An 11,599-nucleotide genomic window follows, 5' to 3' on the forward strand; every position below is an offset into this window, starting at 1 on the left:
TTCAAATCTTCTGTATTCTTGTTAGAGTCATTCTCAAGTCGTCTTTAGCTCCCTCTACCCACACTGTCTCTGTTTCTTCTGAGTTCCTTTTCCATTTGTTTGGGGGTTTTTGGTTGGTTTTTGGTCTCGCTCTTTCATATTAGTTTTCCTCAAATGTCTGATGATTCTTGGTTGTCCATCTATAGTTAAGAATGAAGCGCTAAGGGCGCCTGGGTGGCTCAGTTGGTTAAGCAACTGCCTTCGGCTCAGGTCATGATCCTGGAGTCCCGGGATCGAGTCCCGCATCGGGCTCCCTGCTCACGAGGAGCCTGCTTCTCCCTCTGACCCTGCCCCCTCTCATGTACTCTCTCTCATTCTCACTTTCTCAAATGAATAAATAAATTAAAAAAAAAAAAAAAGATTCTCTCTCCCCCTTTAAAAAAAAAAAAAAATGAAGCACTAAGTGAGGGGGGGGCGGCTGGCTGGTTCAGTCGGTGGAATGTGGGACTCTTGATCTGGGGGCTGTGAGTTCGAGCCCCATGTTGGGTGTAGAGATTACTTAAAAATCTTTTTTTTTTTTAATCTTAAAAAAAAAGAGTGAGGCACTAAAAAGCTGGTGCAAGCTCTGTGTGTCTGCACAGGATTTGTTGATTTGTAGGCTTTACAAAAAGGCTTTTGTAGGTGGGACCCAAATGGGGGTACTCATCAATATGTGTATTTCTAAGTCTTTTCTACTGAAAGTTCTATTTCTCTGGGAGTCAGGAGAAGGAAGGCAGTTATGGGTCTCACTGTTCAGTATGCAGTTAATCCCCTTGACTTCAGCAAGGAGTTATCTACTTGCCCTCCTCTGTCCTCAATAGAAATTTTCCATTTGGTTTCTCTGGAGAATAAACCCAGGGGCAATGGGAAGCTGCCTAATTCTAGGGGAAAGTAGGAATCTGGGTATCTGATTACTTTTCATTAAGGTTTTGGACAAATCCTGAGATTTCCAGCCCTACCTGTCACTGCACAATTGTGAACTGGGGCTTCTAGTTCCTGAGTCTTTCCAGGGTGCTATGTTATGAATGGGTGTGCTTTTGCAAGCACCATCCTCTGACTCAAGAGAGTTAGATTCAGCTTTCCTCACTTTTTCATGTTCTTCACCTTCTTCATCTTTTTTTTTTTAATTGGATGTCTAGAAAAAAATTAATTCATCAAGGGATAATGGAGAAGGGGGAGAAAAGGGAACTTTGGAAGGTTCACAAAGGAATTGGCACTTTGACCAGGTCTTAGAAGGTCGGTTGGATTGTTTTGTTTTGTTTGAGCAAGAGTCAGTTGGATTTTGACTGTTGTAAAACTGGCTGGAGTATAAGAATGTAGGGAAGAAAATTCTAGGTCAAAGAAAGCACATGAGCAAATGAGGAGCAAAGTGATTTAGGTTAAATGGTTTCTTTAAGGCGACCAGCACTTCACTATCAGCTTTCCACAGGCAAAAATTTGGCCCATTTTTGTCTTGTCTCCTATACGTTTGTCTTTTTTCATTTTGATCTTTTAAAATACTTTAACTGTCAACTGAATGGGACTTAGAGGTGGAGCGGTTATAAATGCACTTGTTTAACACAAGGTTTTTCCAACCTTGGCACTGCTGACATTTAGGGCCAGATGACTCTTTGTTGGATGGAGGGAAGGAGCTGCCCTGTGCATTCTAAGAGGTTGAGCAGCATCCCTGGCTTCTATCCATTAGATGTCAATAGCTCACACACAGCCCCGTCCCCGCACTGTGACAACTAAAAATGTCTCCAGACATTGCCAAATACCCCTTGCTAGGGGAGCGGTATGTAGGAAGCAGGGGTTGTTCAGTTGAGAACCACTGGTTTAATCCATTGCTTTTTATTAGATGTCTAGAAAAATAGATGCATCAGTGGATGATGGGGAAAGGGAAGAAAATGGGACTTTGGAAGGTGACAAAGGAATTGGCATTTTGACCAAGTCTTAAAAAATGAGTTGAATTTGAAGGTGGAAGATTGGCTAGAGTGTTAGAACTGTAGGAAAGGGAATTCTAGGTCAAAGAAACCACATGAACAAATGGGAGCAAAGCAACTGATGCTAAATGGTCTTCTATAACCTCAGTGTAGGGTACCTATAGCAAGGGAAGAGTCTGTAGAGGTAGGAGGCAGGTTACGGAGGCCTTGACTGCAAAGATGTGGAACATTGGACCTTTCTGGCAGTGATGTGATCTCATCTTTGGTTTTGAATAATGACTTTAGAAAGTGAGACCTGAGTGCTGGGAGATCAGCAAGGTGTCCACTGCAGGTGTCAGGGATGAGGACACCTGACTGGGACACTGGGAATTGCAGAGAGAATCTTCAAGTGTCTTCATTTCGGCGATAGTGAAAGGAACCGAAGGGGAGTCAGAGGATGAGCAGTGGGGTGAATGAAGATCTCTGACACATATCCTTGCATATTAAAAGAAAAACCTGTCTTCATTCAAGGAAAGTACCTTACCAGTGGGAATTTCAGGAGGCTGATACCCCTACAACCACACCCATGAGACAACTTCAGTGGGGTATTGGCAGCCCAGAATCCAATTATAGCAATTGCCTATAACAGATAGCACTGATGCTTGAGGTTAAAAAGGGAACTAATGCTTCCTAATGAAGGCCGTTTAAATTTGCATTTGAAGGCAAGGTGGTCCACAGAAGAGCTGAAATGCTTTCAGAGGGAACATCTCTGCTGCACCCTTGACACCTCAGCTCCTAATCTTAGTAAGAGAACCGGAACTACCCTTTTATCTCAGGTCTGCTTGGAAGATCAAGCCAATTCGGCTTTTTAACAGTTACTGCTTTTTTTTTTTTAAAGGTAATTGTAGAAACTGTTTCCAAATTACTCTGTTTTACAAGTAGCAAATTCATTAAGAGCAAAGAAGAGAGGAGATAGAAATTATTCAGAGATTTGGGAATTTGGGAGTTAAAGAGGCAACATTTATAGATGTAGCCTCCCTAGAGGTAAACTTGCAAACAACTTTCCCCCTCCCCACTTTCAATTTCTCCTTACTACCCCATCCTCCTCATTAGTGAAATGATGGGGGAAGTTCTGGTGAAAAGTGAATACTTCCTGATTTGAGTAAAAGAAGAAAAAAGTACAGAAAGGAGATATGGTTTCAAGAGCAAAGGGGAATTGACTAAATGTGAAATCTTTGGTGACTATATGAACTTGGGAGTCTCCACGTTGAGCTTCGAGCGGCTGAAGGTTCTTGGAGGCAGGGTGCAGAGATGCTCCCACGTGGTGATGGAGTGAGTCGGGCTTGACTGAAGTGTCTCCATGTGACACCTGCCACTGAGATTTCATTTTCAGGCCTGGCTTCCCAATGGAAGGTGCGTTGCACAACTGACTGCCACAGTTAAGGTTAGGAACCTGTTCCATCAATAGAGAAAACGACGGTGACGTTTGAAGATTCTGGAGGCATAAATAATGCTGGCACTGACCTGCTGCTTGAGAGGATAAAATAGGAGCTAGTGGAGAATATGTGGTCCTTGAATTTCATATCACCTCCTCTGAATGAAACAGGATGAGAGCCCGGTGTAGTTTAACACATGATTCTTGAGCCAAATACCCAAGGCGATTGTAAAAAAAAAAAAATGTAATTCTCTACAATTTTTTAGTCTTAGTCTGCAGCGTTCATCTTTTCTTTCAACTCAGTTTTTATCTGAGCGCACTAGGCCATAACAACAGTACAGCACCCGGCTGCTTGCAGGTGGTGGAGATACAACAGTGTACATCTCAAAATTGCCCGATGCAAATCAATGGTCAGCATGATAAGGGATTATGCCCACTGCCATGTCTGTGTGCAATAGTAGTTTGCCTATCAGGTAGGGTGCTGCTTTCTGGAAGCTATTAATAAAATAGACCCGATACAGATTTGACTTGGGAAGAAAAGAACAAATATTGGTAAACTATGTCACAATCAACAAATGCTATTTTAATGTTCTTCCCATTGCCCAGAAGGAGCGCAGTCATTGGTTAAATAAAAGCCATAGGGTAAAAACCCAAATTTCTACATGGACTCCATCTGTGATTTGCTAATCATTGCCAGGCTTTAGCTGGGTCGAGGACCATGCCATTGATAGATACATTGAGAACAGTGGTGTTGCTAGGTGGTCAATTTCTTTTTGTTCTTTTTTTTAAGTGTATTAAATTTTTTTTTAGTAATCTCTACAACCAACGTGGGGCTCGAACTCACGGCCCTGAGATCAAGAGTCGCATGCTCTTCTTTTTATTCTTTTTAAATTCTCTACATGTCAATTATTCACTAAAATCGGTAAATCTTTTGAACTGTTTTCTTGTTCTTATGATATAATGGGGTGCCTGAAGGGGACTAGATCTTGACTTCTTGCAACCTGGAAAACTATCATTTGGAAGATTAAAAGCACTTTACACCTATTGGATGGAGCCTGCGATCTGTCTTTGGTACAGATTGTTGTGGTCCTGTTTGTGGTCCTGTTCAGCAGGCCCAGCTACCAACAATAATGATGTCTAGCACTTATGCAGTGCTCACCATGTACCCGGCACCTTCTCAGTGCCTTACATATGTTAATACTTTTAGTCCTCAAATGGCCCTATGTTGCGATATCCCCATCTTCCAGATGAGGAGACTGAGGCGCAGGGATATTAAAGACATTGACTGGCAGTACACAGTAGAGCTGGGGTTCAAAGCCAGACTGATGCCAAAGTCTACACTCCTATTATCATGCCTCCTCTTAAGATAATGATGTCAGGGTAGACAAGGATGTTGTAAATCAAAGGGATATGCACCAACCAGGACTAGCTTGTGGAATATGGACTCCCAGGGATTCCCAGAAATAAGTGGGCAAGGGTGAAGTATGGGGAAGAGAATCTGAGCTCTGTGTTTAAGTAAGATGGTGATTCGGACTACCATGGGAGCATTAAAGACTGAAGAAGTTGAGGCTGTCTGAGTTACCTATGTTTTTATAGTCTAAAATCTGAACTATACTACTTATTTCCAAGCTGTGATCACAGGAGGTGATAAATGTAGGAAAAGAATACAACTTATTATTTAATTTATCTGCTTATTCAATCTATATTTATTGTCTACCGTCCTGCACCAGATAGCCACATGAAGTGGAAGACCCTAGAACACTCGTCTGAAGGGACAAGCATCCCTGAGCTGCAAGTCTGGAGGTTCTGGTTTCCCATGGCCTTCTTAGGGAGTGCCAGAGGCTCCAGGATGGCCTCCCTTTCTCTCTCCTCTCTGCTGGGACTTGTGTCCAGAGCATTCTCGGGAGTTCTAGGCATGGCCACCCGAACAGTGAGTGGTGGTCCCTGGGAGAACTGGGAGAGGCTGAGGGAACCCACAAAGTTGAGGGGATCCTGCCCATGGAGCGCAATGGGGAGGGAGAAACTCAGGAAGCACTTACCAACATACCTTCCCTTCCCCAGTAGAGGTCTCAACATCTGACCTATATACCTCTGTGGATGTGGACGGCTCCTCTTTATTTGACAATAGTACCTGACCTAATAAAGAGCTGATTCCTTTTTATTTATTCCACACAGTGCAAATGTTCCTCTGCTTTCCTACAGAAATATTAATATGTTTGATTGTGTTGAATCCACGCAGTCCCACCAGGTGTGAAAAGGTATGATCTGTGCACATCTCTGCCTGATGCCTTTGTTTGCCCAGACCCACGGTCTGCCCCTCTTCACCTTGCTCTGGTCCTGGGAGACCAGCCATGTGGATCCTTCCATGGGCGCCACTTGCCCTCCAGCTTCTGGTTGGGATCAGCCAACGGGAGGCAGCTGTTGAGATCAGAGACAGCAGGAGAGAGGGGTGGGGATATTTATTCCCCTGGCTGCCCTGGCACTGGGCCATGAGGTGGCGGTGGCTCAGTTCCTCTACGAAAGGCCACAGCTTCTGTCAGCCTCTCCTGCAGCCACAGTTACAGTCCTGTCTGGATTCCAGTAAACACCCCTTCCCCTCTCCCCTCTCCCCTCAGGCCTGTGAATTACCAGTGTGATGCAATCCTTAAAATATAAGATACAAATACCGGACAGAAGCCATCATCTGAAAATTCTCTAGGTTGTCGAGAATGGTGGAATAAGAGGAATTGTGGCTTGGAAGGTGGAGATAGTAATTTATTGTGACCAGAAGAAAAAGGCAAGAAAAGCAGGGAGATCCAATGATGATCATTTATTGAGTATCTACGACGAGCCCAGTTCACTCACATGTATCGTCTTGCTCATTTCACCCAACAGCCCTGCAAACTCTGTTATTATTCCTATTAGAGGTTAGGGACTTGGCTGTGCTCATACAGCTAGGAACAATCGCTAGTTAAGTGGCAGAGCCTGCACTTGACCGTGCACCTCAGGATGGGATGACAGTTAGTGCTTCTGCACTGGGCACCACCCAGGACGAGGATGCCCCTCCCCCCAGCACTGTTGGGCTAGAGGAAGCAGGTGCAGGGAAAAGGAGGCTGGGGTATCACAGACAATGGTGGAGTCCAGATACTGGATCCTTCCCTATTTTGGCAGAGGCTGAGCCAGCAGAAAGGGCCCAAGGTACCAGGACTGGGAGAAATCACCTCTGGGAGGGTTGAAAACGTGCAGAAAGTGAGCAAGCACTGAAAGTTAACCTCAAGTACGTCTATGAAGACTTTTCTGTAGGCTCACCCTACCTACTTTCCGAACTGTATCAGACAAATAAGAGAGAAGGTCTTTATTTTGGTCTTTTGTTTAATGGAAACCATAAATGTGAGTACCATCAGCCTTATAGATACCTGGGAATGTTGTGCAAACTTTATTTTATAGAAGCTTCATACTGAGAGGCCCTTAAATGGGACACCATTATCCTTTAGAATCAACTGTCAAGGAGTGGTCTTATGTTTTCAAGAAGGAATTAGCAAGGACTCCTTCCATTAAGAATTCATACTGTCCTTCCGACGATAGCGCCTAGAATTGTAACTGTGTGGTAGATAAGAGCCCAGCTTTACAATCAGGCAGAACGGGGTTCAAATTCTAGCTCAGCTATGAAGTAAGTTGGCTTTGTATGAGAAATTCAAAATAGTAGAGGTTTCAACAAGAAAGAAGTCTATTTATTTTTTCCTTACTTAATAGCCTGAGGTGGGTGGCCTAGGAATGGTATAGCGGGATGTACGCTAGAACGCTGTAGGGAACCAGCCCCTCCAAGCTTGCTGTTCCACCATCCATACGATGATGTCTTCAACTATAAGGCACGAGATATCTCTCAGCTTCATCGCCGTCTCAAGCAGTAGTGTGGTAGAAGAGGGGATGGGTGGGGAAGCTCCTTCCCCTTATGGGCAAGTCCAGGAAGTCACCCATACTGTTCCATTTCCCTTCATGCCCCCCTTGGCCAGATCTTAGTCTCGGGTCTGTACCCAGCTTCAAGGGAGGCTGGGAAATGAAGTCTCTATTCTAAAAGGCAATATGCCCAGAAGATCAGAGGTCCTGTCTCTATGGGACCAGCTGTGTGACTTCAGGCTAATGAACTTCTGTGTCTCAGTTTCTGCATCTGTAAAATGGGAATAATAAAAGTCTGCTTCGTAGAGTGGATGTGATGATTAAAGAGGAATGTGCTTAAGCACTCAATAAAGATAGCTATAATTATTATTGGTTTGCTGAGGCTGGGAGCACTTTTGGCTTCACCGACCTAGCTTGCCAGGATCCAGATCTTGCCACTCCTTTTCAGCGTAAGCTCACGTTTGAATCCTTTAAAGACCTTTCTGGTTAGGGTTTAGTGACCGAAAAGTTACCAGCCGACAATGAAAAGCAAAAAGTACATTCCACATTGTTTCTAGGAGGAAAGGCGTAGGCAGTGGCTTTGAGTTCTTTCCTCATTCACTAGCTCGTTCGTGAAACAAGGATCGGGGGTGGGAGACGGAGGAGAGGAGCAGAGTGTGGCTCCATCTTCTGCTGCCCAGTCATGCCCAAAACTTACCTTTCATCTCCAAAACCCAGCGATCCAGTTTCAAGCCAAAGTATGCCAACTCCCCACGCAGAGCGCTTGCTTCCATTCCTCCCTAACTTGGCCCCTGTCCAGCCCACAGTTAGATGGAAGTTAGAAATGAATTATGATTAGAAAATAATTTTTACAGTTGCTCAGTTTGCCTTTCTCTGGCTTTGTTTCTCGAGGCTGGGTGAGAACGCAAGTGCCGTATCAGACAGGATCGGGAGAAGCTTCTTCCTTCCCGAAGTATGGCTTAGAACCTCGTTTGAGAATGCGTTTGCGCTATGAAGTGGCTGATCTGTTTTAAAAGACCCTATAAAATATCTAGAGTTAAGAGAAGCTACCTGAGCATCTCGGGGGGTAATTAGTGCTGTGGTCTATAAAATAGCAGCCCTTCATACCTGTGGCCTAAAAGGCATTCTTGTTTTCAGGTAACCACAGTGACGCTGAATATCCTCAGCTCCAAGTCTGCAATCATGTGTTGCGGCCCACTGTGTGCGGAGCTCTCGCACAGCCCTCGGGTCTCCCACCTTCCTGCCATGGCATCATTGGTCTGCTTTTGTAGACGAGCAGCCTGAGCACTTAGCACACACTTCGACCTCAGAGTTCTGTTGCCAATTCTTACTGCATTTCAGGACACTGGTTCCTTGCCCCATTCCTCCTCATGGAAAGAATTATCTCCCTAACTTCATCACTACATCTGGCAGCAAAGACGGAGAGCCCAGGGCAATTGCAAACATGCATATATTTTAAATCAACAGGGGTTCCAAGTTCTTCTTGGCTGTAAATCATCAGAGAATGTCCCAGTTGGAAGGGATCCATTCTTAACACACAAATATGCTAATGAAAGATGTTATAAGTCAATAGCTTGGGGTGCCTGGGTGGCTCAGTCGTTGAGTGTCTGCCTTCAGCTCAGGTCATGATCCCAGGGTCCTGGGATCGAGTCCCACATCGGGCTCCCTGCTCGGTGGGAAGCCTGCTTTTCCTTCTCCACTCCCCCTGCTTGTGTTCGCTCTCTCTCTGTGTCTCTCTCTGTCAAATAAATAAATAAAATCTTAAAAAAAAAAAAAGTCAATAGCTTGTCTTACTTCCTTCTCTCTTTCCTCCCTCTCCCCTCATTCCTGCTCTCCCTCCCTGCCTCCCTCCCTTCCCTCCTCGCTTCCTTCATTTCCCACTTTTGCTTTGCTTTCCTTCTTTCTTGGGGCGTATATCAATCACTGTGATTGCAATAAACAGCCCAAAGATTTTGGGGTTTTCGTGAACTAAGGTTTACCGATCCTAGCTAATCACTAGTTTGTTCTCACTACAGTAAACTTACTTGTTGCCCTCTGCACAGTTAAGAGAACCAAAATGAATTCAACTCCACACTCTGGTTATCCACAACGAGGGCCTATCCCTCGACGTGCATCACTTACAGCAAAAACATTGGTTTTCCAAATTGATTCAATGTCTTTCGATTCCATCTGGATAATAGACCTTGTAATGTCAAACAAAGGCAACTCCGGTTTCTTGCTGGAGTAAGGGCATTGTGCAGAATTGAAACCATTCCTTCTCAGTGTAGTTTATTTTCCGGCAACAGTTTTGGGAATCTCCATTGGTGATACAAGGGAAGCAGGCACAAGGCAGCAAAGATTTCCTCCCCTAAATCCTTTAATCTTTTTATGTTGATTCTTTGCCACTGAAACCTAAGGGAATAACTTGGCTTAAATATAAAATATAAAAAAAAAACAACAGGTTATGCCTTACCATAACCTGTTGCTAGGTGTGGTTCCAAAACAGTCTTTATTTCCTATGTATGTCCTTTGATAATAAAATAACATGACCCTTCTAGTAATTAGTAATGCTTTTCAACAATCACTCATGGAAGGAATTGGCATAACCCTGCAAGTCTACTTAAATTCGAATAAGTATTTGTTCATAGATACAGGGAAGGTATTGTAGACATGCAGCAATATTGTACTTCCCAACACAGAAACCAATAAAAGCTCAATTGGAAATCTTCTCATTCTGCTGTTAGATTCAAAAGCAAAAGCCTAGAAAAGAGCAATCTATTTGTAGTGGTTTGCTTATTAAAGAAAAATGTCTTATTTCTTCAAAGAAACATTAAACAGAATGTAAAGATTCTGGGTAACATGAAAGGACTGCAAGACGGCTCTTCTAAACTCACAGAAATTGGCTTCAACTATTTTCTTTCTTATTCTAGAAAAAAAGAAGACCTTTTTCTATGATGTGTTAAAATAGCTCATAAGGCATTATTCAAGGAATGGGGAGAAACATTTCATTTTAGGTGATTTTAATATTGAAAAGTTTGCAGGAAATGCTCATAATTTAAACTGAAGTGAAAGAAAGCAAAATGCAAAATATCATGAGCCCTTTTTTGTAAAAACTGGAAACATTAAAAAAATTGAAAAAATACATACTAAAATGTTAGCGTTTGTTTTCTCTGGATGTTGAGATTATTTATTGGTGAGGTTTAGCTTCTTTATTCTTTTGTGCCACTTTCCATTTCCACAGCAATTGGATTATATTTTTTAAGAGAAAATTATGATTTTAATGAAACAGACTAAAATAATGCAAGACCTGGGGCGCCTGGGTGGCTCAGTCGGTTAAGCGTCTGCCTTCGGCTCAGGTCATGATCCCAGGGTCCCGGGATCGAGCCCTGCATCGGGCTCCCTGCTCGGCGGGCTCCCTGCTCGGCGGGCTCCCTGCTCGGCGGGCTCCCGCTCCCCCTGCTTGTGTTCCTGCTCTCGCTATCTCTCTCTCTCAAATAAATAAATAAAATCTTAAAAAAAAAAAAATGCAAGGCCTTCTCCCCCAACAGAAATAATATAGGCAAAAAAAAAAGAAAAATGTGTTGCTTTGGGAAAGTGAAACTTTGAATATATTTTTATTTATTCTAAGAGTTAGCAAACTTTTCCGTAAAGGGCCAGATCTTAAATATTTTATGCTTTGTGGGCCGTATCCGCCCTGCCATTATTGTATGAAAGTAGGTGTACACAATACATAAATGAATGAGCACAGCCAGGTTCCAATACAGCTTTGATTATTGACACTGAAATTTGAATGTCATATATTGTAAACCATTATTCTACTTTTGATTTTTTTTTTCTCTGTCATTTAAAAATGTAAAAACCAGGGCACCTGTGTGGCTCAGTTGTTAAGCGTCTGCCTTCGGCTCAGGTCATGAACCCAGGGTCCTGCTCCACGGGAAGCCTCTTTCTCCCTCTCCCACTTCCCCTGCTTGTGTTAGCTCTCTCACTGTCTCTCTGTCAAATAAATAAATAAAATCTTTAAAAATAAATAAATAAATAAAATCTTTAAAAAATAAAATTAAAAAAAGGAAAAACCTTTCGAAGCTTATGGGTCATATAGAAACACTTTCAGTCCATCTTTTGCCAACCATTGCTCTATTTCGTTATTTTATATTTCCCCCCAAAAATGTAAAATGGATGCCTTATTTTTTCCCCAGTTTTCTTACTAGAAGAATTTTATTTTTTTTATTTTTTTATTTTTTTAAAGATTTTATTTATTTATTTATTTGAGAGAGAATGAGAGACAGAGAGCACGAGAGGGAAGAGGGCTCAGGTCATGATCCTGGAGTCCCGGGATCGAGTCCCACATCGGGCTCCCTGCTCAGCGGGGGGTCTGCTTCTCCCTCTGCCC

This window comes from Leptonychotes weddellii, chromosome 2 (assembly GCF_054177405.1).
Source record: "Leptonychotes weddellii isolate Sample4059 chromosome 2, ASM5417740v2, whole genome shotgun sequence".
Lineage (NCBI taxonomy): Eukaryota > Metazoa > Chordata > Mammalia > Carnivora > Phocidae > Leptonychotes > Leptonychotes weddellii.